The 19,391-nt window shown below is 34.5% G+C and overlaps 1 protein-coding gene and 1 pseudogene across 2 annotated transcripts in view; one reads left to right on the plus strand and one right to left on the minus strand.

The window, feature by feature from the left end:
* Nucleotides 1-1,007, minus strand: part of LOC143233624 (ADP-ribosylation factor-like protein 6-interacting protein 6) — a 42,817-nt gene extending 41,810 nt beyond the window's left edge. Inside the window, exon 1 of the mRNA XM_076470038.1 lies at nt 701-1,007. The gene's annotated coding sequence lies outside the window, so the exon portion shown is untranslated. The remainder of the gene's footprint in view (nt 1-700) is intronic.
* Nucleotides 1-19,391, plus strand: part of LOC143233623 (5-hydroxytryptamine receptor pseudogene) — a 153,118-nt pseudogene that overhangs the window by 18,308 nt on the left and 115,419 nt on the right. The gene's annotated exons all lie outside the window — the stretch shown is intronic.

The raw sequence follows: 19,391 nt of genomic DNA on the forward strand, positions 1-19,391 counted from the left end.
ATGATAAAGACAAAATAAAGTTTTTAAAATGCATTTAGTTTGTTATTGCTTCAGAAAACGATATAAAACGACTCCTTAAAATGAAATTTATGCCTTTTCGTGTTCTAATATCAACATTCGGCTCTTACAAAAGGCCTGTTTTCACGATAAGTTAATATTGATCGAGCGTACACTTTTATGTTCTCTTTCTATCATGCAACTTTAAACGTTTCGAACAAAACTAGGATAAATAACTGCGCGTGTTTACCTGGCGAAGTAAAGCGTATATTTTACTGTTCAACTGGACATTCGTTTCAATAAACTCGTACTAGTTATATCTCAACACGAAAACCTTGCTTTTCACTAACTTTCCTATTGACTTTGAAAATGCTGACACACACTTTGTGTAAAAAAATATCGACTGAATCACATGCTTATTTCAAGACAAAAACGTTTGTAAAAAGTAAAAACTCGTGATTATTTTAACAATATAAATTTCTCTATAGCGCGCAAAATAGGTTTAACGTTGAACGTCCAAGTGTACGTCAAAAGCATTGATTTTTATGTTCTAGGAATAATATTAAAGAACAGGCATTTGTATACGTTGCACAGAACTAAACAGAACGAGGTAGCATTATGTGTTTATTTGTTATTAAGCTCAATGTAATACAATGGGCTATCTGTGGTGTGCCCACCACGGGTATAAACACCAAATTTTTACCTTTATAAGTCCTCAGAACCGCTGAGCCACTGGGAAGAGGGAGACAGGATTTCGTACGTGTACAAAAAATATAACGTAAGTCTGCAGGCGACAAATCACAAGAGGTTAATTTGATACTAGAATAAGTGGGTATTACTTGTTAGAAAAATAAATATTAGCTTTTAACACGCGACAAATCTCGTGCACACGGTTAGGTCAAAGATTGTTATATTTCAGACATAGCTGTGGTTAATTTTGAAGTACTAAGGCCACAGGGAAAGTTGCCAGCCAGCAACTTACGCTTCTACGACGCACGCTTTCAACTGAAAGTGAATTAAGCGACATCATGACCCCAACACCCAACAAGTCGACCCTCAGAAGAGTATATTAACTATCATATTAGTTGAAGCTCTGTTGGCTAACGTCATCTTTCATCAACCAACTTCAGCGAACGGGAGTTGAGTTGAATTAACAATGGTTTCCCGGCTTAAGTCATAAGTTTTCTTTCTTAATATGAGCTAATGTGATAAAAGAGAAACACTGAAAGATTGTCAGTTATAGCTGGAAAGTAAAGCAAACTTAAATTCATTAGCTCACCAAAAAGAGTGTGAAAGTACTATACTGGCCAAAATGTTTGTTTATTTTGTAATGAATAAGGCCATTATTATTATTATGGAATACAAATACAATTAGTGCTGTCAAACTGATAAATGTGTGTTATATTAAACATCTACTTATATAATTTGTCCTCTCAGTGTGACAGCGGTAAGCCTTCGGATGCACAACGCAAAAATTAGGGGTTTGATTCCCCTCGGTGGACACAGCAGGTAGCCTGATGTAGCTTTGCTATAAAACACACATATATGTATTTTTTTGTAATGAGACAGGTTCTATGGACATCGCTAACGATTTATTAGGACAACAAATAATTTTATCAGACACCTGTAGAAAGACGTGTAATTCAGCATTTCACCTATCACAATAAACCTTTACCAAAACATACATAATGACAAAATATAACATCAAATTATTATGATTTGTTTGATTGGAATTAAGCACAAAGCTACACAATGGACTATCTGTGTTCTGCCTACCACGGGTATTAAAACCTGATTTCCAGTGGTGCGAGTCCACAGACATACCGCTGTGCTACTGGGTGGGGCAAATTATTACAAATAGCGTCTGCAACCTTATATCAGTTCATATTAAACAATCATTGGTTGGTTGGTCATTCTCGTGTTATAATAACCTTCACAAGGCAACGTGGCAATGTTATTGATGAGATGCTTGATGTAACATGTCATAATATCATCCAACTTGTCACTAGAAGGCGCTGCAACAATTGATTTAGTGTCTTGATTAGCAATGGTCTGGCTCAGTTGTGCAAAACAGTTCTCAATGGGATTACAATTTGAAGGTTTTGCTGGCTATGACAATCTTGTAACGTCCTCCTGGTCCAGAAGATCCTATACGATACGCACACTACGGGCAGTGGCATTGCCATCCTGGAACACAAAGTTGTTACCAAACCTTACCCTAATGTGGCAGAAATGCCGTTTTCATGTTATGCCTGTAGGAGACGCCATTGACGATTCTCTGACGAATTTGAAGAGCAGTCTTTCACCAAGATGAATAGCTCATTATTTAACTCTGTAATGAATATTAGTCTATAGAAAATGTATTAATACTAGAAATAATTCACCTTCTGTATTTATTATTTAAAGTGTATGAAGCCTTGTAGTGTCAGTTTCGGTTTGTGTTTTGGTGAACGCTCCTGAAGAATCTGTAAAGGCAGAACGTTGAGTATCTAATTAAATAAAATGAACGTTTTTACATTATAATATCGTTTACTTCTATTATTAATATGATGAATAGCTGCCCAAACATGTACTTAACCACCTCCTGTTGGAAAGACAATCTTTCTTAACATTAGCTTTAGCAAGCCGCCAATATTCTAACTGTCAGTTGGCATGCTGTCTTGCCCAACTAACACGGTGACGGCAATCAATTCTGGTTACAATCGGTTTGTTAATAGCCATTCTTGCAAAATGGCATTGTTTGGTTAGTTTCCTGTTGACTGTTCTTCTAGATACCCTTCTTGTCGTAAGGTGTTGAATCACGTCTTTAGAACTTGACGTATTAACCCGGTCAAAACATGGTCTTCTCACATAGTAATTTTTCAGCATCAACCAGTAGACTTTCCTGGAATAACGTTTCCTTTGGTCCGATGATGTTTCAGGATTCTTTAAATCAAATAGATCAAGATGTAAATAAAACAGATTAAAATCTAGAAGTGACAGATCAATATAAAACAATTCAAGATCTAAATCAGACAGAATAAAAGCTAGCTGAAGACGTAAGATACATTTGCTACCCAGGGACGTAGATTTTTTACACACGATGGGGGGGGGATGATTTTTGCAACCACTTATGTGGACTGTTCAATTTGCAAATTGGTAATCTCTGATTACGTGAACCTGAAAGCTGAAAACATGCAGTCACAGAGTAATCTTGTTGCCACGATACTTGCATGTATACTTAGGCCTACTGGCTGATACTTACGAACTATCGCTTAGATCGAAAAGCTTAGAAGCACGCCTATATTAAAGATGTACATTTCGGCTACTGAAAAAGCCTACATCTAGGCCTAATTATGTAATTCGATTGGTAAGAACACGAGAATCACAAGAACAAACACAAAATTTGTAGGCCTGTGATGCAATAAAAAATTCAACAGAGCAACCTGTAGGGGGGTGATTGTATGCACCATACCCCCTCACCTAAAATGAAGGGGGATGTATACCCTCCATCCCCCCCAGGATCTACGCCCCTGTTGCTACCTCACACCTAACTTCATAACACGTGTATGTACAACAATTTATACTAAAATGTCTTTAAGAATGCTCTACCCCTCCTTGCGGAGACTTAGCGGTTTGTCTACGGAGCTCACACTACTGAAAATCGGATTTCAATACCTAAGGTGGGCAGGACACAGATCACTTACTGTGTAGCTTTGTGCTTGAAAAACAGATTTGACCTGACATGACCAGGTGGTTAAGGGTCGTGGGCTCGAATCCCGTCATATCAAACATGCTCACTCTTTCAGCTGTGTGGGAATTATAAAGTGAAGGTCAACCCCACTATTCGTCAGTAAAAGAGTAGCCCAAGAGTTGGCAGCGGGTGTTGATGACTAGCTGCCTTCCTTCTAGTCTTACACTGCTAAATGAGGGACGGCTAGCGCAGATATCCCTCGTGTAGCTTTGCGCGAAATTCAAAACAAACCAAACCAAAATAAACAGATAACTATGCTAGTAGTCTAATTGGCAAAAACAGTGGAGCTACGGCAGACAACATTAAGAAAATATATAAAACATACATTTGACCCGTCATTGACTGTGCAGCTCCTGCATGGATAAATGTAAACAAAAAACTACTTCAAACAAAACTACAAACAATACAAAATATATTACTCACAAGAACTTATAAAGTACCTAGAACAATATCTTCCGAATTTATGCATAAATACGCACATATCGAAACAATAGCAGATAGACTCCTACATAGTACAATGAATTATTTTAATAAAAAATTGGAGAAAAAGTGAACTAGTGAGCGAATTAGACAGGTATTGTTTACATGATGATGATAGACCTTTCCCCAGTGAATATATACTTTCTAAATAAAAATAAATATATAAAAAATAATAATAAAGGCCACCTTTTAACTAGACTCCACATTAGTTTAGAGATTGATTACAAAACATTGAAAGGGTTTTTATGTAAACGTTTCCTAGTTAATATCTAACTGATGAAAGTGCAAGTAAGCTATGGTACTATAAGAGAAATGTTTTATTTGCACCAACTGTATGTACAGATTGTGTATGGACATTACCCTGAAAGGGGCTTGAGAAAGTACGGGTTACCCTGGCGCTCGTGTACCATATATAAATACGCTTGACAGTTGAAAAAACAAACAAACAAAATTTGAAGGAAGGAGTAAGAGATTAACGAAACCTAACCCTAATGGGGGGCCTGGCATGGCCTAGCGCGTTAAGGCGTGCGCTTCGTAATCTGAGGGTCGCGGGTTCGCGCCCGAGTCGCGTCAAACATGCTCGCCCTCCCAGCCGTGGGGGCGTTATAAAGTGCGGTCAATCCCACTATTCGTTGGTAAAAGAGTAGCCCAAGAGTTGGCGGTGGGTGGTGATGACTAGCTGCCTTCGCTCTAGTCTTACACTGCTAAATTAGGGACGGCTAGCACAGATAGCCCTCGAGTAGCTTTGTGCGAAATTCTAAAAAAAACAAAAAACAAAACCCTAATGGGTATATAAACATCAATACCCAAATACCCATACAGAGAGAGAGCGAACAGTTTTTTAATGTCAAATTAATTTATAGTTAGAAGAATAAGAGAAGGACAAATTTAGTAATCATATCAGTTTGTAGGCGTGGCTGACGACTCTGTATAAAGTAATAGATAATTTGGTCCAATTCTCACGTGATCGGTGTGGAGAGTCTTGTCCGATAAGAGCTGTTCTAAACCATATTTTAATGTACATTACCTAAATTTTAAGAATGCATTTCTTTCTGATACAAATTACAATAAATATATAGTTGAATCAAACTCTAATAAACCAAAGAAAATTCTTACGAACTATTGGTTAAATTAAATGTTTATATTATATTTTAATGTCTGTTTTCCTTGCGCTTTGCTGGTATTTTTGTTTCCACAGCTGTTGTCTTTATGTCATGTAATTTATTTATGGTTTTTATTATTTTAAAAGAATGTTCCACACTGGATCAGCGGTAAGTTTTAGGATTTATAACTTTCAAAGCAGCGGTTCTATTCCCCTCGGTAGACACAGCAGGTAGCCTACTGTGTATTTGTTATAAGGAAAACACACACACACACTTTAAAATAATTATCAGCTCTCCCTAATTTGACATCTTTACGTAATTTTGATTTTTAAAATACTTATTTCAGCATCTATCATACTCAAGTAAATTTATTAAAAGTGTGTGTGTTTTTCTTATAGCAAAGCCACATCGGGCTGTCTGATGAATGTATCGCTGTTCTTTAAAAGTTTTTTTTATCTTATTATTAAAAGAGTTTTAAATCAAATACACAACACTATAATACGTAAAGTTATAATACTTTTAATTTTACATTTAATACAATGAAACATAAATTCAAAGTTATGAAACTTAATTTAAGCGTACATTCAAAAAAAAATAATTTGAACATTTCGTCAACGTTTTGAAAAAAATACAAAAAACAGTTTCGTATTTCACACTGCTAGCTAGTCGCAAAAATGTCTTGTTATGTCAACTATGGTAGTTAATTAATAACCTCTACTTCAACAGAAATTGTTTTGAATTTGAATTTCGCACAAAGCCACTCGAAGGCTATCTGTGCTAGCCGTCCCTAATTTAGTAGTGTAAGACTAGAGGGAAGGCAGCTAGTCATCACCACCCACCGCCAACTCTTGGGCTACTCTTTTACCAACGAAAAGTGGGATTGACCGTCGCATTGTAACGCCCCCACGGCTGAAAGGGCGAGCATGTTTGGCGCGACGGGGATGCGAACCCGCGACCCTCGGATTACGAAGCGCACGCCTTAACGCGCTAGGTCATGCCAGGCCCCAACAGAAATAATAATGTATATATATGTGTGTGTCAAGGTACCACACCATAAAGTGGGAATGGTACAATGTATCATCGTAGCTGAGGTATTTGATGATGTAGTTGACTGACAAACTGTTATGGGAACACACCGTCTATCATAATTAACTTTTACCTGCAAGCCTGACGTTTGAAATACAACTTAAATATAACATTTTGGAGTCGGTAAAAACCCATTGTGTCCCATATTTAAAGCTATTATTCGTCGTTTGCTGGAATTTGTAGGATGGCAATATCCCCGATGAAATATTAAAAAGAAAACAAAACAGGTTACTAATTCTTCAACTGAAGTGGACATTGCAACTTATGACAGTCACATACTTTTATGAGTAATAACATGAAAATTAAGAGACGTCAATACATTATCTAATGAAAGAAAACTGAAACTCACCCCTTAAATCTTACATAGCCAGAATCCCAAGCGTCAAGATCTTCTCGAAAACAATTTGTTTGTATGTTTTGAATTTCGCACAGAGCTAAATGAAAGGTATGTGTTATGACCATTCCTAGCTTAACAGTGTAAGACGATAACTTACAGTCATCACCACCCGCCGTCAACTCTTGGGCTACTACTTTTACCAAGAAATAGTGGTATTGACCGTGACATTATAACGCCCTCACCCACTACTAAAAAGGAGAGCATGTTTGGTCTCCTTTTGGTAATCTGAGGGTCTCGGGTTCGAATCCCCGTCGCACCAGAAATGCTCGCCCTTTCAACCGTGGGGGCGTTATAGTGTGATGGTCAATCTCACTATTCGTTGGTAAAAGAGTAGCCCAAGAGTTGGTGATGGGTGGTGATGACTAGCTGCCTTCCCTCTAATCTTACACTGCTAAATTAAGGACGGCCAGCGCAGATTGCCCTCGTGTAGCTTTGCGCGAAGTTAAAAAAAACACAAATTTTAATAGATTGTTAGTTAATAATTTAACTTTTTATTTTATAATTATAATATTTTGTCATTTTATAATTTAATCACACTCCGAGATTGTATTAATGGCTGAGTTGTTTTATTTGTTTACCGACATTTTTTCGTATATCTTGACTGATGTGTTTAACTCTTGAACATATTATTTTGAAGACATTCTTTTCTGAGAGACGTCTAGCGGCGGGAAATAATAACTTTTTTCAGAAGTTTCTTTCTTCCGCTCCACATGTGAATTTTCAAGAAAGGCTCAAAGCTGCTTGTAGCTTACAGCTAATTAGCTTTTAATATGAATTAGATTGTGAAAATGAAATAAAAAGTAAACCATACGTCTTTCATTCCTTTTTAATAAAATACACACTGAACCTACATGAAAAGAAGAGAAATAAAGACAGCTGCTGCTACCACCTATTGATATGAATACGGCCAATAAAAAACAAAGTTTCAATTGTAATAAGAGGAAGCTTGAAGTTCTACATAAAAAACAAGTGTACATATTTAATTCGAAAAACATATAGTTCGTTATAACACGAAGAAATGAACTTAGCTCCCAGTACATCTAGAATATACTTTTTTCTTCTAACTAAAAACGAGATTCTTGTTGTTAGATAAATATACAATAGGCTAGGTGTGGCTCAGCGATGGCGTGCTGGATTGATTGTTTGGTTGGTTAGTTTGGTGTTTTATGGCGTAAGTCAACTAGGCTATCTGCGCCTGCGTGCTGGATTTAGAATCTGGTTACCAATCAATTGTCTTCCATTGCCGTGCAAACGCATTCCGCATTTTGGAGACGTGGCTGCGTTATGAGTGTGACAGTCAAATTATACTATTCGGTTAGAATAGTCCAAGATTTAACGGTGTGTCCTGTTGATCAGCTGTCTTCCTTCTAGTATATTAGGTAAAACCTAATGACAAATAGGTAATCTTTGTGTAATCCATATTTGACCTTAATAATCTATTGCGATAACCTTTGTGAAACACATTTTTCCTTACTAATCTAAATTGGTAACCTTCATGAAATACATGTTTAATTTTAATGATTCAAGTAGCTCAACCTATTTCCTGAATGTTGAGCCAGATATTAATAAATTAAAAATATTGATAGAAAGTTGTATTGATCAAAAATTAAAAACAGTTTCGTAGTTAATTAATGACTAGTTTCAATAGTGTCAGAACGCTGCCGCAAATGAACCAAACTCTTGTTTTGTAGTTCGTGTCTACCTTATTTAATTAAAGCAAACTTTCAACCTTTCTATATGTTTATATAGGATGGGAAAAACAGACTGAACAGCTTTATCGTTCAGTTTAATTTCTAACTATTGATCTGATATAAAGAGCAATTAGATTAACGTAATGTCTTTTTAAATTTTCTTATCAACTGTAGCAACCACATAATTACAACTGTAACAACTGTATATTATCAATTGAAGCATCCACATAATGACAACTGTAAAAACTGTATAATATCAACTGTAGCAACCACACAATGACAACTGTAACAACCGTATAATATGAACTGTAGCAACCACATAATGACAACTGTAACAACCGTATAATATCAACTGTAGCAACCACATAATGACAACTGTAGCAGCCGTATAATATCAACTGTAGCAACCACATAATGACAACTGTAACAACCGTATATTATCAATTGTAGCATCCACATAATGACAACTGTAAAAACTGTATAATATCAACTGTAGCAACCACATAATGACAACTGTGAAAACCGTATAATATCAACTGTAGCAACCACATAATGACAATTGTAACAACCGTATATTATCAATTGAATCATCCACATAATGACAACTGTAAAAACTGTATAATATCAACTGTAGCAACCACATAATAACAACTGTAACAACCGTATAATATCAACTGTAGCAACCACATAATGACAACTGTAACAACCGTATAATATCAACTGTAGCAACCACATAATGACAACTGTAACAACCGTATAATATCGACTGTAGCAACCACATAATGACAACTGTAACAACCGTATAATATCAACTGTAGCAACCACATAATGACAACTGTAACAACCGTATAATATCAACTGTAGCAACCACATAATGACAACTGTAACAACCGTATAATATCAATGTAGCAACCACATAATGACAACTGTAACAACCGTATATTATCAATTGTAGCATCCACATAATGACAACTGTAAAAAAATATCTGTATAATATCAACTGTAGCAACCACATAATGACAACTGTGAAAACCGTATAATATCAACTGTAGCAACCACATAATGACAACTGTAACAACCGTATATTATCAACTGTAGCATCCACATAATGACAACTGTAAAACTGTATAATATCAACTGTAGCAACCACATAATGACAACTGTAACAACCGTATAATATCAACTGTAGCAACCACATAATGACAACTGTAACAGCCGTATAATATCGACTGTAGCAACCACATAATTACAACTGTAACAACCGTATATTATCAATTCTAGCATCCACATAATGACAACTGTAAAAACTGTATAATATCAACTGTAGCAACCATATAATTACAACTGTGAAAACCGTATAATATCAACTGTAGCAACCACATAATGACAACTGTAAAAACCGTATAATATCGACTGTAGCAACCACATAATTACAACTGTAACAATCGTATATTATCAATTGTAGCATCCACATGATGACAACTGTAAAAACTGTATAATATCAACTGTAGCAACCACATAATTACAACTGTAACAACCGTATATTATCAATTGTAGCATCCACATAATGACAACTGTAAAAACTGTATAATATCAACTGTGAAAACCGTATAATATCAACTGTAGCAACCACATAATGACAATTGTAACACCCGTATATTATCAATTGTAGCATCCACATAATGACAACTGTAAAACTGTATAATATCAACTGTAGCAACCACATAATGACAACTGTAACAACCGTATAATATGAACTGTAGCAAACCACATAATGACAATGTAACAAACGTATAATATCAACTGTAGCAACCACATAATGACAACTGTAACAACCGTATATTATCAATTGTAGCATCCACATAATGACAACTGTAAAACTGTATAATATCAACTGTAGCAACCACATAATGACAACTGTAACAACCGTATAATATCAACTGTAGCAACCACATAATGACAATGTAACAACCGTATAATATCAATTGTAGCATCCACATAATGACAACTGTAAAAACTGTATAATATCAACTGTAGCAACCACATAATGACAACTGTAACAACCGTATAATATCAACTGTAACAACCACAAAATGACAACTGTAACAACCGTATAATATGAACTGTAGCAACCACATAATGACAACTGTAACAACCGTATAATATCAACTGTAGCAACCACATAATGACAACTGTAACAACCGTATATTATCAATTGAAGCATCCACATAATGACAACTGTGAAAACTGTATAATATCAACTGTAGCAACCACATAATGACAACTGTAACAACCGTATAATATCAACTGTAGCAACCACATAATGACAACTGTAACAACCGTATAATATCGACTGTAGCAACCACATAATTACAACTGTAACAACCGTATATTATCAATTGTAGCATCCACATAATGACAACTGTAAAACTGTATAATATCAACTGTGAAAACCGTATAATATCAACTGTAGCAACCACATAATGACAACTTGTAACACCCGTATATTATCAATTGAAGCATCCACATAATGACAACTGTAAAAACTGTATAATATCAACTGTAGCAACCACACAATGACAACTGTAACAACCATATAATATGAACTGTAGCAACCACATAATGACAACTGTAAAAACTGTATAATATCAACTGTGAAAACCGTATAATATCAACTGTAGCAACCACATAATGACAATTGTAACAACCGTATATTATCAATTGAAGCATCCACATAATGACAACTGTAAAACTATATAATATCAACTGTAGCAACCACACAATGACAACTGTAACAACCGTATAATATGAACTGTAGCAACCACATAATGACAATGTAACAACCGTATAATATCAACTGTAGCAACCACATAATGACAACTGTAACAGCCGTATAATATCAACTGTAGCAACCACATAATTACAACTGTAACAACCGTATATTATCAATTGTAGCAACCACATAATGACAACTGTAAAAACTGTATAATATCAACTGTAGCAACCACATAATGACAACTGTGAAAACCGTATAATATCAACTGTAGCAACCACATAATGACAACTGTAACAACCGTATATTATCAATTGAAGCATCCACATAATGACAACTGTAAAACTGTATAATATCAACTGTAGCAACCACATAATGACAACTGTAACAACCGTATAATATCAACTGTAGCAACCACATAATGACAACTGTAACAACCGTATAATATCAACTGTAGCAACTACATAATTACAACTGTAACAACCGTATATTATCAATTGTAGCATCCACATAATGACAACTGTAAAAACTGTATAATATCAACTGTGAAAACCGTATAATATTAACTGTAGCAACCACATAATGACAATTGTAACACCCGTATATTATCAATTGAAGCATCTACATAATGACAACTGTAAAAACTGTATAATATCAACTGTAGCAACCACACAATGACAACTGTAACAACCGTATAATATGATCTGTAGCAACCACATAATGAGAACTGTAACAGCCGTATAATATCAACTGTAGCAACCACATAATTACAACTGTAACAACCGTATATTATCAATTGTAGCATCCACATAATGACAACTGTAAAAACTGTATAATATCAACTGTAGCAACCACATAATGACAACTGTGAAAACCGTATAATATCAACTGTAGCAACCACATAATGACAACTGTAACAACCGTATAATATCAACTGTAGCAACCACATAATGACAACTGTAACAACCGTATAATATCAACTGTAGCAACCACATAATGACAACTGTAACAGCCGTATAATATCAACTGTAGCAACCACATAATTACAACTGTAACAACCGTATATTATCAATTGTAGCATCCACATAATGACAACTGTAAAAACTGTATAATATCAACTGTAGCAACCACATAATGACAACTGTGAAAACCGTATAATATCAACTGTAGCAACCACATAATGACAACTGTAACAACCGTATAATATGAACTGTAGCAACCACATAATGACAATGTAACAACCGTATAATATCAGCTGTAGCAACCACATAATGACAACTGTAACAGCCGTATAATATCGACAGTAGCAACCACATAATTACAACTGTAACAACCGTATATTATCAATTGTAGCATCCACATAATGACAACTGTAAAAACTGTATAATATCAACTGTAACAGCCGTATAATATCGACTGTAGCAACCACATAATTACAACTGTAACAACCGTATATTATCAATTCTAGCATCCACATAATGACAACTGTAAAAACTGTATAATATCAACTGTAGCAACCATATAATTACAACTGTGAAAACCGTATAATATCAACTGTAGCAACCACATAATGACAACTGTAAAAACCGTATAATATCGACTGTAGCAACCACATAATTACAACTGTAACAACCGTATATTATCAATTGTAGCATCCACATGATGACAACTGTAAAAACTGTATAATATCAACTGTAGCAACCACATAATTACAACTGTAACAACCGTATATTATCAATTGTAGCATCCACATAATGACAACTGTAAAAACTGTATAATATCAACTGTGAAAACCGTATAATATCAACTGTAGCAACCACATAATGACAATTGTAACACCCGTATATTATCAATTGAAGCATCCACATAATGACAACTGTAAAAACTGTATAATATCAACTGTAGCAACCACACAATGACAACTGTAACAACCGTATAATATGAACTATAGCAACCACATAATGACAATGTAACAAACGTATAATATCAACTGTAGCAACCACATAATTACAACTGTAACAACCGTATATTATCAATTGTAGCATCCACATAATGACAACTGTAAAAACTGTATAATATCAACTGTAGCAACCACATAATGACAACTGTAACAACCGTATAATATGAACTGTAGCAACCACATAATGACAATGTAAGAACCGTATAATATCAGCTGTAGCATCCACATAATGACAACTGTAAAAACTGTATAATATCAACTGTAGCAACCGCATAATGACAACTGTAACAACCGTATAATATCAACTGTAACAACCACAAAATGACAACTGTAACAACCGTATAATATGAACTGTAGCAACCACATAATGACAACTGTAACAACCGTATAATATCAACTGTAGCAACCACATAATGACAACTGTAACAACCGTATATTATCAATTGAAGCATCCACATAATGACAACTGTGAAAACTGTATAATATCAACTGTAGCAACCACATAATGACAACTGTAACAACCGTATAATATCAACTGTAGCAACCACATAATGACAACTGTAACAGCCGTATAATATCGACTGTAGCAACCACATAATTAGAACTGTAACAACCGTATATTATCAATTGTAGCATCCACATAATGACAACTGTAAAAACTGTATAATATCAACTGTGAAAACCGTATAATATCAACTGTAGCAACCACATAATGACAATTGTAACACCCGTATATTATCAATTGAAGCATCCACATAATGACAACTGTAAAAACTGTATAATATCAACTGTAGCAACCACACAATGACAACTGTAACAACCATATAATATGAACTGTAGCAACCACATAATGACAACTGTAAAAACTGTATAATATCAACTGTGAAAACCGTATAATATCAACTGTAGCAACCACATAATGACAATTGTAACAACCGTATATTATCAATTGAAGCATCCACATAATGACAACTGTAAAACCTATATAATATCAACTGTAGCAACCACACAATGACAACTGTAACAACCGTATAATATGAACTGTAGCAACCACATAATGACAAATGTAACAACCGTATAATATCAACTGTAGCAACCACATAATGACAACTGTAACAACCGTATAATATCAACTGTAGCAACCACATAATGACAACTGTAACAACCGTATAATATCAACTGTAGCAACCACATAATGACAACTGTAAAAACTGTATAATATCAACTGTAGCAACCACATAATGACAACTGTGAAAACCGTATAATATCAACTGTAGCAACCACATAATGACAATTGTAACAACCGTATATTATCAATTGAAGCATCCACATAATGACAACTGTAAAAACTGTATAATATCAACTGTAGCAACCACATAATGACAACTGTAACAACCGTATAATATCAACTGTAGCAACCACATAATGACAACAACCGTATAATATCAACTGTAAGCAATATATATTATCACTGTAGCAACCACATAATTACAACTGTAACAACCGTATAATATCAATTGTAGCATCCACATAATGACAACTGTAACCGTAAATCTGTATAATATCAACTGTGAAAACCGTATAATATCAACTGTAGCAACCACATAATGACAATTGTAACAACCGTATATTATCAATTGAAGCATCCACATAATGACAACTGTAAAACTGTATAATATCAACTGTAGCAACCACATAATGACAACTGTAACAACCGTATAATATCAACTGTAGCAACCACATAATGACAACTGTAACAGCCGTATAATATCGACTGTAGCAACCACATAATTACAACTGTAACAACCGTATATTATCAATTGTAGCATCCACATAATGACAACTGTAAAAACTGTATAATATCAACTGTGAAAACCGTATAATATCAACTGTAGCAACCACATAATGACAATTGTAACACCCGTATATTATCAATTGAAGCATCCACATAATGACAACTGTATAATATCAACTGTAGCAACCACACAATGACAACTGTAACAACCGTATAATATCAACTGTAGCAACCACATAATGACAACTGTAACAGCCGTATAATATCAACTGTAGCAACCACATAATTACAACTGTAACAACCGTATATTATCAATTGTAGCATCCACATAATGACAACTGTAAAAACTGTATAATATCAACTGTAGCAACCACATAATGACAACTGTGAAAACCGTATAATATCAACTGTAGCAACCACATAATGACAACTGTAACAACCGTATAATATCAACTGTAGCAACCACATAATGACAACTGTAACAACCGTATAATATGAACTGTAGCAACCACATAATGACAACTGTAACAACCGTATAATATCAACTGTAGCAACCACATAATGACAACTGTAACAACCGTATATAATATCAACTGTATGTAGCAACCACATAATGACAACTGTATAATATCAACTGTAGCAACCACATAATGACAACTGTAAAACCGTATAATATCAACTGTAGCAACCACATAATGACATAATGACAACTGTAACAACCGTATAATATCAACTGTAGCAACCACATAATGACAACTGTAACAACCGTATAATATCAACTGTAGCAACCACATAATGACAACTGTAACAACCGTATAATATCAACTGTAGCAACCACATAATGACAACTGTAACAACCGTATAATATCGACTGTAGCAACCACATAATGACAACTGTAAACAACCGTATATTATCAATTGTAGCATCCACATAATGACAACTGTAACAACCGTATAATATCAACTGTAGCAACCACATAATGACAACTGTAAAACCGTATAATATCAACGTAATATATCAACTGTAGCAACCACATAATGACAACTGTAACAACCGTATATTATCAATTGTAGCATCCACATAATGACAACTGTAAAAAACTGTATAATATCAACTGTAGCAACCACATAATGACAACTGTAACAACCGTATAATATCAACTGTAGCAACCACATAATGACAACTGTAAAAACCGTATAATATCAACTGTAGCAACCACATAATGACAACTGTAACAACCGTATATTATCAACTGTAGCAACCACATAATGACAACTGTAAAAACTGTATAATATCAACTGTAGCAACCACATAATGACAACTGTAACAACCGTATAATATCAACTGTAGCAACCACATAATGACAACTGTAAAAACCGTATAATATCAACTGTAGCAACCACATAATGACAACTGTAACAACCGTATATTATCAATTGTAGCATCCACATAATGACAACTGTAAAACTGTATAATATCAACTGTAGCAACCACATAATGACAACTGTAACAACCGTATAATATCAACTGTAGCAACCACATAATGACAACTGTAACAAATAATGACGTATATATATCAACTGTAGCAACCACATAATGACAACTGTAACAACCGTATAATATCAATTGTAGCATCCACATAATGACAACTGTAAAAACTGTATAATATCAACTGTAACCAACCGTATATATATCAACTGTAGCAACCACATAATGACAACTGTAACAACCGTATATTATCAATTGTAGCATCCACATAATGACAACTGTAAAACTGTATAATATCAACTGTAGCAACCACACATGACAACTGTAACAACCGTATAATATGAACTGTAGCAACCACATAATGACAACTGTAACAACCGTATAATATCAACTGTAGCAACCACATAATGACAACTGTAACAACCGTATAATATCAACTGTAGCAACCACATAATGACAACTGTAACAACCGTATAATATCAACTGTAGCAACCACATAATGACAACTGTAACAACCGTATAATATCAACTGTAGCAACCACATAATGACAACTGTAACAACCGTATAATATCAACTGTAGCAACCACATAATGACAACTGTAACAGCCGTATAATATCAACTGTAGCAACCACATAATGACAACTGTAACAACCGTATAATATCAATTGTAGCATCCACATAATGACAACTGTAAAACTGTATATATATCAACTGTAGCAACCACATAATGACAACTGTAACAACCGTATAATATCAACTGTAGCAACCACATAATGACAACTGTAAAAACCGTATATTATCAATTGTAGCATCCACATAATGACAACTGTAAAAACTGTATAATATCAACTGTAGCAACCACATAATGACAACTGTAACAACCGTATAATATCAACTGTAGCAACCACATAATGACAACTGTAACAACCGTATAATATCAATTGTAGCAACCACATAATGACAACTGTAAAAACTGTATAATATCAACTGTAGCAACCACATAATGACAACTGTAACAACCGTATAATATCAACTGTAGCAACCACATAATGACAACTGTAACAACCGTATAATATCAACTGTAGCAACCACATAATGACAACTGTAACAACCGTATAATATCAACTGTAGCAACCACATAATGACAACTGTAACAACCGTATAATATCAACTGTAGCAACCACATAATGACAACTGTAACAACCGTATATTATCAATTGTAGCAACCACATAATGACAACTGTAAAACTGTATAATATCAACTGTAGCAACCACATAATGACAACTGTAAAACCGTATAATATCAACTGTAGCAACCACATAATGACAATTGTAACAACCGTATATTATCAATTGTAGCATCCACATAATGACAACTGTAAAACTGTATAATATCAACTGTAGCAACCACATAATGACAACTGTAAATAACCGTATAATATCAACTGTAGCAACCACATAATGACAACTGTAACAACCGTATAATATCAACTGTAGCAACCACATAATTACAACTGTAACAACCGTATATTATCAATTGTAGCATCCACATAATGACAACTGTAAAACTGTATAATATCAACTGTGCAAACACCAACTGTAAAACCGTATAATATCAACTGTAGCAACCACATAATGACAATTGTAACAACCGTATATTATCAATTGTAGCATCCACATAATGACAACTGTAAAACTGTATAATATCAACTGTAGCAACCACACAATGACAACTGTAACAACCGTATATTATCAACTGTAGCAACCACATAATGACAACTGTAACAACCGTATAATATCAACTGTAGCAACCACATAATGACAACTGTAACAACTGTATAATATCAACTGTAGCAACCACATAATGACAACTGTAACAACCGTATAATATCAACTGTAGCAACCACATAATGACAACTGTAAACCACATAATGACCTGTATAAACTGTAGCAACCACATAATGACAACTGTAACAACCGTATAATATCAACTGTAGCAACCACATAATGACAACTGTAACAACCGTATAATATCAACTGTAGCAACCACATAATGACAACTGTAACAACCGTATATTATCAACTGTAGCAACCACATAATGACAACTGTAAATATCAACCGTATAATATCAACTGTAGCAACCACATAATGACAACTGTAACAACCGTATATTATCAATTGTAGCATCCACATAATGACAACTGTAAAAACCTGTATATAATATCAACTGTAGCAACCACATAATGACAACTGTAAAACCGTATAATATCAACTGTAGCAAACCACATAATGACAATTGTAACAACCGTATAATATCAACTGTAGCAACCACATAATGACAACTGTAAAACCGTATAATATCAACTGTAGCAACCACATAATGACAACTGTAACAACCGTATAATATCAACTGTAGCAACCACATAATGACAACTGTAACAACCGTATATTATCAACTGTAGCATCCACATAATGACAACTGTAAAACTGTAAAAACCCGTAATATCAACTGTAGCAACCACATAATGACAACTACAACCGTATAATATCAATTGTAATGACAACTGTAACGTATAATATCAACTGTAGCAACCACATGACAACTGTAACAACTGTATAATATCAAGCTGTAGCAACCACATAATGACAACTGTGCAACCACTGTATAATATCAACTGTGAAAACCGTATAATATCAACTGTAGCAACCACATAATGACAATTGTAACAACCGTATAATTATCAATTGTAGCATCCACATAATGACAACTGTAAAAACCGTATAATATCAACTGTAGCAACCACACAATGACAACTGTAACAACCGTATAATATCAACTGTAGCAACCAACCCGTATATAATGACAACTGTAACAACCGTATAA

Source organism: Tachypleus tridentatus, chromosome 12, assembly GCF_004210375.1.
Source record: "Tachypleus tridentatus isolate NWPU-2018 chromosome 12, ASM421037v1, whole genome shotgun sequence".
Taxonomy (NCBI): Eukaryota; Metazoa; Arthropoda; class Merostomata; order Xiphosura; family Limulidae; genus Tachypleus; species Tachypleus tridentatus.